Below are 17,871 nucleotides of genomic sequence, written 5' to 3' on the forward strand. Positions count from 1 at the left end.
GTTGAACTGGAAACAATGATTGGCAAAACAGTAAATCAGCCTTTATAGTTTGGCTACAGATTAACCACATCCCCATGAAGGGGAAGGGTAGCGAAGGGTGGGGAAGGGGAGGGAAGGGTATCCAAAGAAAAGCTCCCTGGATAACTAAAGCAATTGAGATTAAAAAGGAAGCTTGCGATAAATGCCAGTTTCATAATACAGTAGAGAATCAAGCTGAAGATGGAGAGTGCAGAGGAGAACTAAAAGAGAAAGTAAGAGGGGCAAAGAGAGTGCATGAGAAAATATTAGTGGATTACATAAAAGGGAAAACTAAGGTATTTTATAAACATATAAAGAGTAAAGGATAGTCAAATGAAAGGTAGGGACGACTGGGGACCAAAACAGACATCATTTTGTGGAGACAGGGGCTCAGGTATTAAATAAATAATTTGCATCCATCTTCACCAAAAAATAGGGTGCTGCCCAATGTCACATTACAGAGGAAGGGGGATAGAGAAATTAGATAGGATAAGAATAGATAAAGAGGATTTACTTAAAAGTTTAGCAGTGCTCAAAGAAACAAAGTCACCCAGTCCGATGGAATGCATCTTAAATTGCTGAGGGAAGTAAGGATGGAAATAGCAGTGGCTCTGGCCACAGTCTTTCAATCCTACTTGGATGTGGGAGTGGAGCCAGGATACTGGAGGATGGCAAATGTTACACCCCTGTTCAAAAGAGGGGACATGGATAAACGTTAACTGAAGGCCAAACGTCAGTGGTGAGGACAATTGTAGAGACTATAATGCAGGACAAAATGAATTTTCACTTGGAGAAACATTGTTTAATTAATGAAAGCCAACGTGGATTTGATAAGGGCAAGTTATAAGAACATAAGAACATAAGAAATAGGAACAGGAGTAAGCCATATGGCCCCTCAAGCCTGCTCCGCCATTCAATAAGATCGTGGGTGATCTGATCATGGTCTCAGCTCCACTTCCCCGTCCGCTTCCCATAACCCCTTATCCTCTTATCATTTAAGAAACTGTCTATAAGAGAAATTAGATAGGATAAGAATAGATAAAGAGGACTTACTTAAAAGTTTAGCAGTGTCTGATCAAATTAATTAAGCTGTCTCACAGTATCAGAAGCAGAGCGGCTGTTTCATCTGGGAAGTAGGTGGGTGATGATCCAATTTCTGACCTGATCTGCACTCTCATACATTGCCTGGTGACAGTCGCAGCCTCTCCCCCACCCCCGATGATCCCCAGTCCTGACTATCAAACCTGACCCCTGACCCCACTCTCAGACCCCACCTGACCCATGAGAGTAGCAACTCAAAACAAGGTACATGAGATACAGAGGGTGGAATGTGAAAGGCTGGCCAAGAGAGCATTGGAATAGTCGAGTCTGGAGGTAACAAAAGCATGGATGAGGGTTTCAGCAGCTGAAGGGGTGCGGCAATGTTCGAGAGGGGCAATATGACAGCGGTGAAAGTAGGCGGTCTGGGTGATGAAGAGGACATGGGATCAGAACCTCAGCTTGGGGTCAAATAGTGTACCAAGGATGCAAACAGTCTGGCTCAGCCTGAGACAGTGGCCAGGGAGGAGAATGATGTTGATGGCTAGGGGACGGAGTCCGTGCCGGGGACCAAAGACAATGGGAGAGAAATTGGGGTCGTCTGCGCATCCTGTTAACGCCCCAGGGGGCACAAACGGGGCGCAAATTACTTTTCCCCTGAGTGTGATGCTGCTACCCACTCCCGCTAATGACTCCCGCTATCTTCAGTGGGAGTTTAGCAGCGATAACCGGTAGCGCCGTGCTCCGCTGCACCGGCGATGACGACATCATCACTGTGCGCAGCAACCCATTTTGCCCTGGACCAAAAATTCGGTATTGCTCCCCTGAAGCTGCGCCAGATGATGCCAGCGACAGCTTCAGGGGCGTGTACATGGCGGCCAACCGATCGTGGGGCACTAGTTAAAGGGGAGGTGGCATGCGCGTAAATAAAAAATCGCCCGACTCACCTGTCGTGACCGTTGCCTCCTTGATCGCAGCGTCCTTGCCGTGATCTGGCAGCCTGGCACACCGTTTGAATGCAGGGCTGATGGCACAGCACCCCCGCTCCCTGCTGATCCAGGTAGGGCTCCGCAGAGTCTGTAGCTTGGCCCTCCACTTCTGCTTGGGAGTTGTAACCCAAATTTTGCGTACGGGGTGGGGCTTCTGCGCTTGGTGCAGGAACTCCCGTCTCGCGGATGTTACTCTCACCAAACTATAACCTGCCTCTGCTAACTCAACTCCAAATCCATGTCTTAATTCCGTTGCTGTCAGTCTAGAAACCAGTGTTATTTCTTCTACAAGTTTACACCAAACACCTTACAATCCATTGCCCAAGCTGCTGAGGTTTCCCCCGGCTTTACTGCTTTACTGTCACCTGGAACTTTGCAGCACTGAAACCAGCCATTCAGCACAACTGGGCTGTGCCGGTGTTTTGTGCTCCACATGAGACTCCTCCCACCTTACTTCATCTCACCCTATCAGCATATACTTCTATTCCTTTCTCCCTTATTTACTTACCGAGCTTCCCCTTAAATGCATCTATGCTATTCTCTTCAACTACTCCCTTGGTAGAGAGTTCCACATTCTAATTGCTCTTGGGGTAAAGAGGTTTCTTCCCAATGTCTTGTTGCAGTTGACTACAGAATAATCAACTTCAGATTTTCTTCAGGGTGCAAAATCTTGTCCCCAAGAATCCATGATTGGATGCATTTCAGCCCAAGTGCTGAACAGTGCCCATTGGCTTCTTCAGTGGACTTTCTAGGTGTAGAGGTTCCTTGATTTGCGTGCCAATGGCAGGGGTCACCTTATTAGGGGCACATCTAGTGCACTGGAAAGCTCGGATGTCAGGTCCGTTCCCCGGAAGCAACTTTACGGTGGCCTCAGCAGCCTGCTGTGAGGGAGCTGCATTGAAAAGAACTGGGAAGTGCTTCAGAGGTCAATCCTTGCCTAGATCCCCAGGTGGTGTCAACATTTGTCCACTGTCAGTGAGATATGCCCAGACACCATGGACCAATCAGGACCCGCTAACTGTACGCTGGGTCCAACTGAAGACCCGATGCATGGAGCCTCTGATATGCAGGTGCCTTGCCCCCTCATTCATGATGATGGCCATGTTTGGAGGGGGTGGAGTCTCCGCCCCTAACAAGCCTTTGAGTAAACTTTGGAGCAAGGCTGGTACTGTTCCTGTCCATTTTGTGAAGTGAGTACGTTGGGACAGCAGCTGATTTTTTTTCGGAACCTCCTCTTTTGATGGCTTCACTATTTGTTTCTTCTCTGTTAAGGTCTTCCAGCCAGTTATAACTCCTACAATAAAAGTTGTGGAAACTGATCTCCCCCTGTAATGACTCAAGAGTCTGGTTACTGTAAACTCACTCAGGTGCAACCTGATCCATCTTTATTTCAGCCCGAGAATGCCAGCGTGACAAAGACTGGCAGCTTATGTACAGATGACCAAGCACACATGCCACATGTGTATAGCCTGATGACCTTCGACTGTGGCGCCGTCTGGTGTCTGGTGTCTTCCAAGCATCAATACATAACAACATCCCCCTTTTAAAATCTTAACGACAGTCTTTTTACAAATTAAGATGGTCTGGGGCTTTCCTTTTACGAGTTCATCGTCTCAGTTCAACTTTGGCTCTGGGCAAGCGTTCTGAGTCCGTTGAGACTGAGGGCTGAGTAGCCGATCTGATGGGAGTGGTCATGACCACATCAGAGACTGAAGGTTCAGAGTCAGTAATGTCAGCAGAGTCCTCTGATGAGTGAATAATGGTTGATTGGTCACTGACCGCATCTTCCTCACTCGGTTCCAGTTCATCCATGTGCCGCAGTTTAACCTGGTCAAGGTGTTTCCTGCATGTTTGCCCATTCTTGAGCTGACAATAAACACTCTGTTACCCCCCCTTGGCTGTAACACTGCCAGTGATCCACTTTGGACCTTGACCATAGTTCAGTACATAAACCGGATCGTTGGCCAAGATGTCACGTGACACGGCTACATGATCTTGATACCATTGCTGACTGATGTTTGTTTTCAACATGATCATTCAAATCAGGATGAACAAGGGAAAGCCTGATCTTGAGATTTCTCTTCATCAGTAGTTCAGAAGGAGGAACCCCAGTGAGCGTATGAGGTCTCTGCAGTGAGCCCTGAGTTACACGTTTCATACTTTGTTTGATCATTTGAATGGCATGCTCTGCTTGACCATTAGAAGCAGGCTTGAATGGAGCTGATCTCACATGTCTGATGCCATTGAGTTTCATGAACTCCTGGAGCTCAAGACTTGTGAAGCAAGATCCGTTGTCACTCACAACAATGTCAGGCAAACCATGAGTAGAAAACATGATATGAAGGCTTTCAATGGTAGCTGTAGACGTGCTGAATGACGTAACACACTCTATCCACTTAGAATATGCATCTACTATGACAAAAAACATCTTTCCTAGGAACGGGCCCGCAAAATCAATGTGGATCCTTGACCGTGGTTTGGATGGCCATGAACAAAGACTCAGCGGAGATTCCGCTGGTACTTTACTTAGCTGCATGCAAGTATTGCACTGATGCACGCAGATGATTCCAGATTAGAGTCAATTCCAGGCCACTATACATGAGACCTAGCAATGGACTTCATCATGGCAATATCAGGATGAGTACTATGAAGTTCACGTATAAATTTTTCTCGACCTTTCTTCGGCATGATTACATGATTACCCCACAGTAAGCAGTCTGACTGAATGGACAGCTCATCCTTGCAATGGTTATAAGGTTTGGTCTCCTCACGCATCTCCATAGGTATGGCAGACCAATCACCACTGAGTACACACCGTTTCACAACCAATAAAATAGGATCATGGCTGGTCCAGATGCTATCTTGTTGAGCAGTGACAGGGGTTCCTTCACTCTCAAAAGCATCCATTACTAACAGTAGATCTGCAGGTTGAGGCGTCTCCATCTCAGTTGTGGGTAAGGGCAGACGACTCAGTGCATCGGCACAATTCTCAGTACCAGGTCTATGATGGATGATGCAATCATAGGCAGACAATGTCAGCACCCACCTTTGAATGCGGGATGATGCATTGGTATTAATACCTTTGTTTTCCGCAAAAAATGAAATGAGTAGTTTGGGATCTGTTTCCAGTTCAAAACAAAGACCAAACTTCTGCATCTTTTTCACCCCATACACACAGGCCAAAGCTTCTTTCTCTACCACACTGTAAGCTCTTTCCGCTTTAGACAGACTGCTCGAAGCATACGCAACAGGTTGTAGCTTGACCGATTAATTTGCTTGTTGGAGTATGCAGCCAAGCCCATATGATGAAGCATCACAGACCAATACAAGATGCTTGCACGGATCATAATGAACAAGCAACTTGTTTGAACATAGCAGATTCTTGGCTTTCTCAAAGGCACTATCTTGAGACGCACCCCAGATCCAGTTGTCGCCTTTTCTTAGTAACACATGCAGTGGCTCTAGTAAAGTGCTCAGTCTGGGTAAGAAATGATCAAAGTAGTTGAGTAGCCCAAGGAACGAACGCAGCTCCATCACATTCTGAGGCCTAGGTGCATTTTTGATGGCCCCAGTTTTCGAATCAGTGGGTCTGATGCCATCAACAGCAATCTTCCTCCCGAGGAATTCGACTTCAGGTGCCATGAATACACACTTCGAGCGTTTCCGCCTGAGTCCCACTTTGTCCAGACGTTGTAGGACTTCTTCAAGATTGTTCAGCAGTGTCGCGACCTGTGACCAAAATGTCACCTTGAAACACGACAGTTCTAGGAACGGACTTCAGTAAACTCTCCATTTTCCTCTGAAATATGGCTGCAGCCGAACGAATTCCAAAAGGACACCTGTTGTAGACGAACAGTCCTTTATGGGTGTTGATGCAAGTGAGTTTCTTCAAAGTGTTGACAAGCTCCTGGGTCATATAGGCCGACGTCAGATCCAGTTTCATGACGACTTTCCACCAGTTAGCATCGCGAACAGATCATCAGTCCTCGGTAATGGATACTGACCCTGTTTCGAAAATTGGTTAATCGTAACCTTGTAGACTCCACAAATCCTGACAGTGTCATCACTCTTCAACACAAGAACAATGGGACTAGCCCACTCGATAAACTCGACCGTTGATTTGATTCCCTTCATGCTGGAGTCTGTCAAGCTCAATTATGTACGGAACAGACCGAGCTTTGTGATAGACAGGCCTTGCATTGGAGTCCAGGTGAATCTGCACCTTGCCTCCCATAAAATTGCCAATCCCCGGTTCAAACAAAGAAGGAACATTTTTCAATACTTGAGCACACATAGTATCATCCACCGAGGACAACATTTTGACATCATTTCAGTTCAGCTTGATTTTCTCGAGCCAATTCCTGCCGAACAGCATTGGACCATTACCTGGGATGATCCATAATGGTAGCTCATGAACCACACTGTCATATGACACCTCGATTGCTGCATTGCTGAGCACCGGTATGAGTTCCTTAGCGTAAGTAGGCAACCTGCCATTGACTGGACTCAGCTTCGGTTTTGCAGCTTTGTGTCCCACAGCTTGTCGAATGTCCTTTGGCTCATTATCGACTAGCTCACACCGTGTCCAGCTCCATTGATACAGGCACGCCATTCAGCTTCACATTAACGACTATTGGCTAGCTCTTGCTCAGGAACGAAAACAGTCCATTCACTTCCTCCTCGGGTTGCGTATCCGGGCCATCACTAAATTGGACTTCATCAACCACGTGCTGAGCCGCACCATGCTTGCTCCATTGTGGACACATCCTGAGAAGATGCCCCACTTTTGAACATCCATTTCATGAGTATTATCTAAACTGACACTGTTAAGGTCGATGATTGCCCCCACAACACCAACAGGATGAAATCTGGATCGAACCAGTTGGCGGGCTCTGAGCAGGAGCAGGTTTCACGTAAGCAGCTCTGCCCAAAGATGACGCCATCTTGTTTACAGTACTTGCCGTGGAACTCCGACTCGTCGATGATATCTGCCTCAAATTATCATCTGTCATCATGCATGCCTAGGCAATCGCGGTGGCCTTTTTCAAATCCAGCATCTCTGCAGCCAACAGCTTCCTGAGGATCACATCATGGCTGATGCCTATCACGAAGACATCTCGCAGCATGTCTTCCAGCATGTTCCCATACTTACACGGCTCAGCAAGACGTCGCAGGTCGGCGACAAATCCCGACATGTCCTGGCCCTCAGCATGAACATGCGTGTAGAAACGGTATCGTGATATGATGATCCCCTCTTTTGGCTTCAGATGGTTACCCACCAACGTACACAATTCCTCATACCCTTTTTCCACCGGACGTACAGGCGAGAGAAGATTCTTCATGAGGCCGTAAATTTTCGGACCACAAACGATGAGGAGAGCTGCCCTGCGCTTAACTGCGTAAGCCTCTGCCTCCATGCCATTGGCCACAAAATACTGATCCAGGCAGTCGGAAAAATCCACCCAATCCTCACCCTCCACGAATCTCTCCAGGATTCCAACAGTGCCCATTGTACCTCGTCGCCAATTGTAATGACGCAACAGTCTGGTTACTGTAAACTCACTCAGGTGCAACCTGATCCATCTTTATTCCAGGCCAAGAGTTCCAGTGTGACAAAGACACACAGTTAATATACAGGTGACCAAGCACACATGCCACATACGTACAGCCCGATGACCTCCGACCGCGGCGCCGTCTGGTGTCTGGTGACCGCCATCCACCACCCACCCCCATCTTAGGCCTCCGCCTATGATAGTGTGGAACCAGCCATATAGGAAGAGCAATAGAGTTGCACAGTGACAGGCCATACTAGATTTAAGGTTGAGTAATGAGCCAGAATTAGTCAGCAATCTGAATGGTAAGGGAACACTTAACGATCATAACAATATTGAAATCAATATTAGGTTTGAGAGGAAGAAGGGTGAGTCCCAAACCAAGGTTTTAAATTTAGATAAGGGATGAGACAGAAATTAGTCAACATAAATTAGGTAGTACTATTAATGGGTAAAACTACAGATGAATAGTGGGAGGTTTTCAAAGGAGTATTTGGTACAACACTAGACCTGTACATACCATTAAAGGGCAAGAGCTCTACTTGAGCAATTAAATAGCCTTGGTGAACTAAAGAGAGGAGAGGTAGCATAACATTTTCTAAAAAGAGCTTACACAAATAGAAACATAGAAACATAGATATTTACAGAGCAGAACGAGGCCATTTCGGCCCATCGTGTCCTAGTCAACAGCCAAAGAGCTGTACGGCCCTCGGTCAACAGCCCTGAAAGTTACTTATAAATCTATGAACAATGAACAATGGCAGAAAGGTAAAGAGCACCCAGCCCAACCAGTCTGCCTCACACAACTGCGACACCCCTTACACTGAAACATTCTACACTCCACCCCAACTAGAGCCATGTCATCTCTTGGGAGAGGCAAGGAAACAGATAAAAACCCAGGCCAATTTGGGGGAAAATAATGTGGGAAAATTCCTCTCTGACCTATCCAGACGATCAAAACTAGTCCAGAAGATCACACTGACCGTATTCGATTCCCTGCAGTACTTACCATCATATCTGCACCAGCCAACAAGAGGTCATCCAGTCTAATCTCTATTAGCAGCTCTAGATATGTAACCCTGCAGGTTGCGGCACTTTAAATACTCATCCAACCATCTTTTAAATGAGGTGAGGGTTTCTTCATCCACCACTCTTCCAGGCAATAAGTTCCAGACCCCCACAACCCTCTGCATGAAGAAGCCCCCCGTCAAATCCCCTCTGAACCTTCCACCAATCACCTTAAAACTATGCCCCTCGTAGTAGACCCCTCCATCAATGGAAATAGGCCCTTGCTATCCACTATATCCAGGTCCTTCAATATTTTGTACATCTCAATGAGGTCTCCACTCAACCTCCTTTGTTACAATCAGAACAAACCCAGCCTATCCAATCTGTCCTCATAACTAAGATTCTCCATTCCAGGCAGCACCTAGTAAATCTCCTCTGCACCCTCTCTAGTGTAATCACGTCCTTTCTATAATACGACGACCAGAACTGCACGCAGTACTTCAACTGTGGCCTAACCAGAGTATTATACAATTTAAGAATAATCTCCCTGCTCTTATATTCTATGCCTCAGCAATAAAGGCAAGCATTCCGTATGCCTTCTTAACCATCTTATCCACCTGGCCTGCTTTCAGGGATCTGTGGACAATGACTCCAAGATCCCTTTGTTCATTTACACTATTAAGTAGCCTACTGCTTAATGTGTATACCCTTTCCTTATTAGTCCTCCCAAAGTGCATTACCTCACACTTCTCCAAATTAAATTCCATTTGCCACTGCTCTGCCCACCTGACCAGTAGATTGATATCCTCCTGCAGCCCATGACTTTCCTCTTCATTATTAACCACACAGCCAATTTTAGTGTCATCTGCAAACTTCTTAATCATACTCCCTATGTTCAAATCTAAATCGTTGATATATACCACAAGAAGCAAGGGACCCAGTACTGAGCCCTGCGGAACCTCACTGGAAACAAACTTCCAGTCACAAAAACATCCATCAACCATTACACTTTGCTTCCTATCTCTAAGCCAATTTTGGATCCAACTTGCCACTTTGTCCTGGATCCCATGGGCTTTAACCTTTATGACCAGTCTACCATGTGGGACCTTATCAAAAGCTTTGCTAAAGTCCATATACACTACATCGTGACCTCTTGGTTACGTCCTCAAAATATTCAATCAGGTTAGTCAAACACGATCTTCCCTTAACAAATCTGTGCTGACTGTCCCTAATTAATTCTTGCCTTTCCAAATGTAGATTTATCCAGTCTTTCAGGATTTTTTCCAATAATTTTCTTACCACTGAGGTTAGGCTGACAGGCCTGTAATTACTCGACCTATCCCTTTCTCCCTTCTTAAACAAGAGTACTACTTTAGCAGTCCTCCAATCCTCTGGCGCTATGCCCAAATCCAAAGAGGACTGGAAAATGATGGTCAAGGCCTCTGCCATTTCATCTTTCACTTCGCTCAAAAGCCTGGATGCTTTTCATCCGGGCCTGGGGACTTATCTACTTTCAAAGCTGCTAAACCCCTTAATACTTCCTCTCTCACTATGCTTATTTCATCCAGAATATCACACTCCTCCTCGATAGCAGTTTCTGCATTGACCCTTTCCTTTGTGAAAACAGATGCAAAGTATTCATTAAGAACCTTACCATTATCTTCCGCCTCCACACAAAGATTACCCTCATGGTCATAATAGGCCCGACCCTTTCTTTAGTTACCCTCTTGCTCTTAATATATTTATAGAACATCTTTGGGTTTTCCTTAATTTTTCTGGCCAAAAATTTTTCATGCTCTCTCTTAGCATTCCAAATATCCTTTTTAATTTTGCCTCTTAACTTTCTATATTCCTTCAAAGATTCTATAGTATTAAGCCGTCGGTATATGTCATAAGCTTCCCTTTTGTAAAGAATAGTGGAGATCCCGCAGACTGGGAGAGATACAAAGAACAGAAAAGGTATGCAACGAAAGGCAAGAGTTGCAAAAACAGAGTATGAGAAAAAACTTCCAAGGGATATCAAGGATAACACGAAGGTGCAGAAATTGGCATCCTTTGCACCCCCGGAGGCGATAACGGGGCTCTAACAAATGAAACATCTTCCGCTAAATTCTCTGTGAGGTTTGCGGCAGTGGTAACGCCTAGCGCCACGGTCTCCTGTGCCCGGAGATCGTGACATCATCATTGTGCGCATCGTCCCGATAGCGCCCCAGATCGAACTTCGGTTCTGCCCCCTGCAGCATCGCCAGGCGACAACACCGACAGCCGCAGAGGGCGTTGATTGGGAGGCTGGGCGCTACTAGGGGGCGCAAGTTAAAGGGGATGCTGGTGCGGAAAAGAAAAAACATTTGCGAATACATAATGGCAACTTTCCCAACTTTCCTTTGGCGACAATCGATCACCCAGCATGCTGCTAGAGTGGTTGGGGCTGATCAGGCTGGATCGCGGCTGGGGTCAACAATGAGCTCTCTGGTCCCAATGCAGAGCCTGCAGCAATGGCTCTTCCCTTTAAGGGAGGGAAGGAACCTCTGAGCGCAGCAGTGCTGCACCGGACTTTGAGCAATGCTGCACCACCTCCCTCACTGCCTGCGTGGTTTTGCACTTCAACGGGAGTGGTAGCGCTGGATTTAACACTCCACTTCCTTCCTGGAGCGCTAACACCCAATTTAAAGAAAGCTGAGAATCATTAACGCCTGCCGCTAATTTTTTCAGATTTCAAAACTTAGCGCCCCAAACCGAACTTCTCCGCTAAAAGATTTTACAAGTATATTAAGAGACAGAAGGTGGATAATGGTAATATAGGCTCATTTGCACCACCCATGCACCTTGAATGCAATCCCTGTAGAATATCCCTACTGAATTTTCCATATCACACACCATCAACTGTTGCAATGAAAGCACCTGTCAATTAGTGCCAATTCCTTTGGATGTATGGATAGGTTCCAGTGTGCCATCCAAACTAATTTCTCTTGCACTGGATTCAGAATGAACTCCCAGAGATGAAAGGACATTGTTTTATTCCACTGTGCTCACTTTCCATAGGGCAAGGTTGCAACAATTATGGGTAACTGCATTATTTTTGTTTCTGGAGACATTAAACCTAGAGCTAGCAATCATCCTTCATTCTGATTTATTGGACCATATTCCAAATGACATCATTTTGAAAAAAATTGAATCAACGTTCTCTGATGGATTACAGCATTGACGTCTTTATTTTTACCACAGTATATATGGAGAGTACATTTGCTCTTCCATCACGCCAGTGAAAGGGCAGTCTGATGGGACTTGCACCTACGACAAGGGTGTACCCCTGTCCTTAGCTGGTAATCTGATCCGAGGGCCATTTGAACGTTCCAAATGGAGTTTCCAGACTTTGCTAGCAGTTCTGGGGCAGTTGGGGGGAGGAGGGGGAGAGGGGTGGGGGGGGGGAGCGGGTGTGGAGGGTAGAGTGCAGTGGCCTTGGGATGGTGGAGGAGTCGGGGGGGCTGCTGCAGCATAACATCATCTCGGGCTATGTAATCAGTTGGTCTGTGATCTATTGCATTGGCTTAGTGGCCAATTAATGGGGCAGTTCATTACCTTTTGCAAAGCTGGACACTACGAACAAATAGATATCCCTTGTGACCAGAATTGCAATGGGGAAATACCTTGGATGATGCATTACTGTCACTTGCTTAGCATTTGAATCTGACCACCCAAATCTGGATCAAACAAAATCTATGCCACACCCGTCCTCCCCCACATCACTTAAGTTATTGCCTTAACAAATGGTGTAAGTCTGCCATCTGCCATTCATTGGAAAATATCTAGAATGAATCTCTGGCACATCAGACTTTTATGCTCTGTTGCTCGTTCAACAACAATCTCTGCATCACCTTCACCCTCTTACAGTGCCGCTGGCTTCACAATCCTGCTCCTCAGCCGACACAGTGAGGACTCATTGCAGGGTGAAGTTATGACAGCAGTTATTTGTGACCGCCCGCAAACAGCAATTAACTCTGCACTCTAAGGTGCCCCCGATCAATCAAGTGCGACTTCAAGATTCCAATGGTAAGCTCTAGATTGGGTTTTATTGTAAGGAGAAATAAATAATTTGCATTCTTATTAATATGTCCTTACTATATAGTATAAATGCACACAAGGCACATACTTGAGAGAAGGTCACTCTGTGACCAGTTACATTTATTACCAAGACCTCAAGTGATGAAGGTGGGTGGAGCTTCCCCTTTTATACCTGAAAGTCCAGGTTAGGAGTGTCTCCCACAAGTTCACCCCCTTGTGGTCAATGTTCTCAAGTTGTACAACTTAGGTCAGCTTATACATGGATTACAATGATAGTTGAATACATGACATCACCTCCCCCCAAAGTCTTATTGGGATCACAGGTTAAGTCTCTCTGGTGGTTTACGCTCCCTTGTAGAGCGCCTGAGTTGGGGCTCCAGTTGTTGGGCGCTGGCCTGAGTGTCTGCTGTTTGCGGTGCCTCAGGCCTGTCCGGACTGCCCACAGTGACTGGGCTCTCCTCCACTTGGTTCCGGTGTTCGGTTACTTGGGGTGGAATAAACTCTATGTCGTGTTCTTCCTCTGCTTCTTCTATAGGATTGCTGAACCTTCTTTTAGTTTGATCCACACGTTTAAGGCAGATTTGTCCATTGGTAAGTTTAACTACCAAAACCCTATTCCCCTCTTTGGCAACCACAGTGCCTGCGAGCCATCTGGGCACTGCAGCATAATTAAGGACAAAAACAGAGTCATTGACATCAATACATCGCATTCCTGTCATGGTAGTCACATTGTGACTGACACCTGCTGTCAACAATTTCTTTCATAGTAGGGTGTATAAGCGATAACCTGGTTTTGAGCATCCTTTTCATTAGCAGCTCTGCGGGTGGAACCCCTGTGAGCGAGTGTGGTCGGGATCTATTGGCCCACAGGAAGCATGAAAAGCGCCTTTGTAGGGAACCCCCTTAGATTCTGAGCATCCCCTATTTGATTATCTGCACTTCTCGTTCCTCCTGGCCGTTTGAGGCCGGCTTGAACTGTGCCGTTCTGACATGGTTGATTTAATTGCCTGCCATGAAGTCCTGGAATTCAGTGCTTGTGAAGCACGGGCCATTGTTGCTGACCAAGACATCCGTTAGACCATGGGCGGCGAACATTGCCCATAGACTTTCTACCGTGGCAGAGGCTGTGCTTGAATTTAAAATGGCACACTCAATCCATTTGGAGTAGGCGTCTACTACAACCAAAAACATTTTTCCCATGAAAGGACCTGCGTAGTCCACATGGATGCGTGACCATGGCTTGGCGGGCCAGGACCAGGGGCTAAGGGGGGCTTCCCTGGGTACGTTGCCCAGCTCAGCACACATGTTGCACCTGCGAACACAAAGTTCCAGGTCTGCATCTATCCCTGGCCACCAAACGTGTGACCTGGCAATTGCCTTCATCATGACAATGCCCGGGTGTTCATTGTGAAGTTCTCTGATAAACACCTCTCTGCCCATCTGGGGCATGACTACTCGGTTTCCCCACAGTAGGCAATCAGCCTGAATCGAGAGTTCGTCCTTGCGCCTATGAAACGGTTTAAATTCCTCAGGGCATGCCCCGTACGTGGCTGCCGTGTCCCCATTCAGGACATATTTCTTAACTAAAGACAGTAGCGGGTCTTTATTTGTCCAGACTTTAATCTGACGGGCTCTCACAGGTGAACCTTTGCTTTTGAAAGCTTCAACAGCCATGGCCATCTCAGCATCATGCTCAGTTTGCCCCCTCCGTGGTGGCTATTGGGAGCCTGCTGAGTGCATCGGCGCAGTTTTCAGTGCCCAGTCTGAGCCGAATTATATAGTCATAGGAGCCTCCTGAGTGCCCACCTCTGTATGCGGGCCGATGCATTCGCATTTATGGCATTGTTGTTGGCCAAAAGGGACATTAGGGGTTTGTGATCTGTCTCCAGCTCAAATTTCCTGCCAAACAGGTACTAGTGCATTTATTTTACTGCATATACACATGCAAGCGCTTCCTTTTCTACCATCCCGTAGCCCCTTTCTGCCTGGGACAGACTTCTGGAGGCATAAGCTACTGGCTGTACCTGACCATTGACATTCACATGCTGCAACACACACCCGACCCCATAGGACAACGCATCGCACATTAACACAAGTTTCTTACACGGGTCATATAACGTTAGCAGTTTGTTGGAGCATAACAAATTGCGTGCTCTATCAAAAGCCCTTTCCTGGCAGGCCCCCAGACCCAATTGCGACCTTTGCGTAGGAGCACATGTAGTAGCTCTAACAGCGTGCTCAATTTGGGAAGAAAGTTACCAAAATATTTCAGGAACCCCAGGAATGAACGCAGCTCCATCGTGTTACTGGGTCTGGGTGCTCTCTGGATCGCTTCCGTTTTGGACGCAGTAGGTCTGATCCCATCTGCTGCTACCCTCCTCCCGAAGAATTCTACCTGTGGAGCTAAGAAGACACACTTCGCCTTTTTCAGTCACAGTCCTACCCGGTCCAGTCTGCGTAGCACCCCCTCCAGGCTGTGGAGGTGTTGTTCAGTATCGCAACCCGTGATGAGGATGTCGTCTTGAAAAACCACCGTCCTTGGAATCGACTTGAGGCTTTCCATATTTCGCTGAAAGATCGCGGCGGCCGAATGAATCCCGAACGGACATCTGTTATTCTCAAACAACGCCTTGTGTGTCGTGATGGTGGTCAGCTTCTTCGACTCACTCGCTAGCTCCTGGGTCATGTAAGCTGAGGTCAGGTCCAATTTTGGCAAAAGTTTGCCACCGGATAGCGTCGCAAAGAGGTTCTCTGCTCTCGGTAGCGGGTACTGGTTTTGGAATGATACCCGATTAATGGTGGCCTTGTAATCGTCACATATCCTGACCGACCCATCCGCCTTGAGCACCGGCATGATCGGGCTCGCCCAGTTACTGAATTCGACTGGCGAGATGATGCCTTCCCTCAGCAGGCGGTCCAATTCGCCTTCTATCTTTTCCTGCATCATGTACGGCACCGCTCTGGCCTTGTGGTGTACTGGCCTGGCGTCCGGATTTATGTGAATCACTCTCTTGGTCCCCATGAAAGTGCCGATGCTGGGTTGAAATAATGATTCAAATTTGTCCAGGACCTGTGAGAATGATACTTGCTCCACAGAAGAAATTGCATTGACATCGCCCCATTTTCAGTTCATGACAGCAAGCCAATTCCTCCCCAGTAGTGCGGGACCGTCCCCCGGGACAATCCAGAATGGCAACCTATTCTCCGAATCTTTGTGGGTCACGACTACCGTGACGCTGCCTAGCACCGGAATGATCTCCTTTGTATATGTCCGTAGCTGTGCGTCAATCGGCAATAATTTTGGCCTCGATCTTGGATATCCACAACCTTTCAATCTGTTTGATACTCATCAGGGACTGGCTGGCCCCCGTGTCTAGCTCCATTAATACTGGGATGCCATTGAGGAGCACTTTCATCATTATCAGTGGCGTCCTGGTATATGAACTGTATATGTGCTCCACATGAACTCGCTGAACTTCAGCTTCCAGCGATTTCCCCCATTATTCATTTGGTCTCGTCGGGCTTACATCGGGCCCGTCCTCCTCATACATCAACCTGGCTGCAGGCTTCCTGCACATTCGCGCCAAGTGACCGCTGACATTGCAGTTTCTGCAGGTATATTGCTGATACCTACCAGCATGAGCTGGAGGCCCCGTTGTTGGAAACAAAAGGTCCATTACCAGTTGATCGTCTCTGACTGTCTCCGTAACTGTCCTTAAGCGCACCATTAACAGGTGTTGATGGCCCCATTATTGGCCACATTGTCCATTGCGATGGCATGAATCGCCGTTCAGCAAGCCATTGTCTCTGTTGAAGGTGGGTTCGACTACATGCTGGGGCATGTCCGATTGCCCTTGTCTGCCTAGAGAACTGTGTGCCGCATTAGCAATGTTGACTCTCTGGTCATTTGCCGCATTTGAGCCAAGATTTTTGTCATACATCATTCTGGTCTATTCTTCCCCTGAGATAATTGTCTGGGCTATCAGAGCCGCCGCTTCCAAGATCAAGTCTTTGGTCTCAATCAGTTTCCTGAAAACCCCAGCGTGCCCGATGCCCTCAATAAAAAAGTCTCGCAGCATCTCCGCTTTGCATGCATCTGGGAACTTACATAATCTCTCCAGTCGCCGAAGATCTGCCACGAAGTCTGGAACGCTTTGCCCTTCTCGCTGCTGGTGCGTTTAAAACTCGCCATGTGCATGTTACTCGCCGGTTTAAGGTGTTCCCCGATCAACTTACTGAGCTCTTCGAATGTCTTGTCCGCCGGCTTCTCTGGCGCTAGAAGGTCCTTCATCAGGGAGTGCGTTCTGGATCCACAAACCGTCAGGAGGTGAGCCCTGCGTTTGTCGGCCGAATCCTGTCCCAACCATTCCTTAGTGACAAAGCTTTGCTGTAGTCTCTCAATAAAGTCGTCCCAATCATCACCAACACAGTACCTCTCTTCTGTGCTGCTGGTGGCCATGCTCGCATGGTTTAATTCCAGTTTCTCATCGCCAATAATATGTCCTTACTATACAGTATAAATGCACACGAGGCCCATACTTGAGAGAAGGTCACTCTGTGACCAGTTACCTTTATTACCAAGACCTCAAGTAATGAAGGTGGGTTGAGCTTCCCCTTTTATACCTGAAAGTCCAGGTTCGGAGTGTCTCCCACAAGTTCACCCCTTGTGGTCAATGTTCTCAAGGTGTACAACTTAGGTCAGCTTTATACATGGGTTACAATGATAGTTGAATACATGACACTTATAGAGGCGGATTTTCGGCTCCTTTTTCACTCTGGAGCGGCGGCAATGGCTATGGTGATGTGTTCTGGCTGGGTGGTCAGCCTCCAGCGCCCTGCAGCGATCCTCGGGTCCGGTTTAGCGGCGGCGCAGAGCAGCACCGCCCGGAAGAGCTGCGCCCGGTGTGCAACGCACCTAGTTGTGACACCGGCGCGAGTTTTGACTCTTGCCTGACTCTTACGCCCCGAAGCGCGCCCCGCACTGGCCGCCTGGGCAGTCCAACGATACCAACAACGGAGTGGTAAGTAATGGACACCTAAGGTAAGTGCGATTGTTTTTTCTTTACATTTTTTTTTGCGATTTGTGTTTTGGTGGCGTGGGCAATGTTTTGGTAAAGTTTTAGTGGCTTATATTTTAGGTTTTATTTTTTCTCCGAGGCGTCTCTTGGCCCGGCTCTTTAGCTCGAGAGTTTCCCATATTAGTG

The sequence above is a fragment of the Pristiophorus japonicus genome, chromosome 7 (assembly GCF_044704955.1).
Source record: "Pristiophorus japonicus isolate sPriJap1 chromosome 7, sPriJap1.hap1, whole genome shotgun sequence".
NCBI classification, from domain to species: Eukaryota; Metazoa; Chordata; class Chondrichthyes; family Pristiophoridae; genus Pristiophorus; species Pristiophorus japonicus.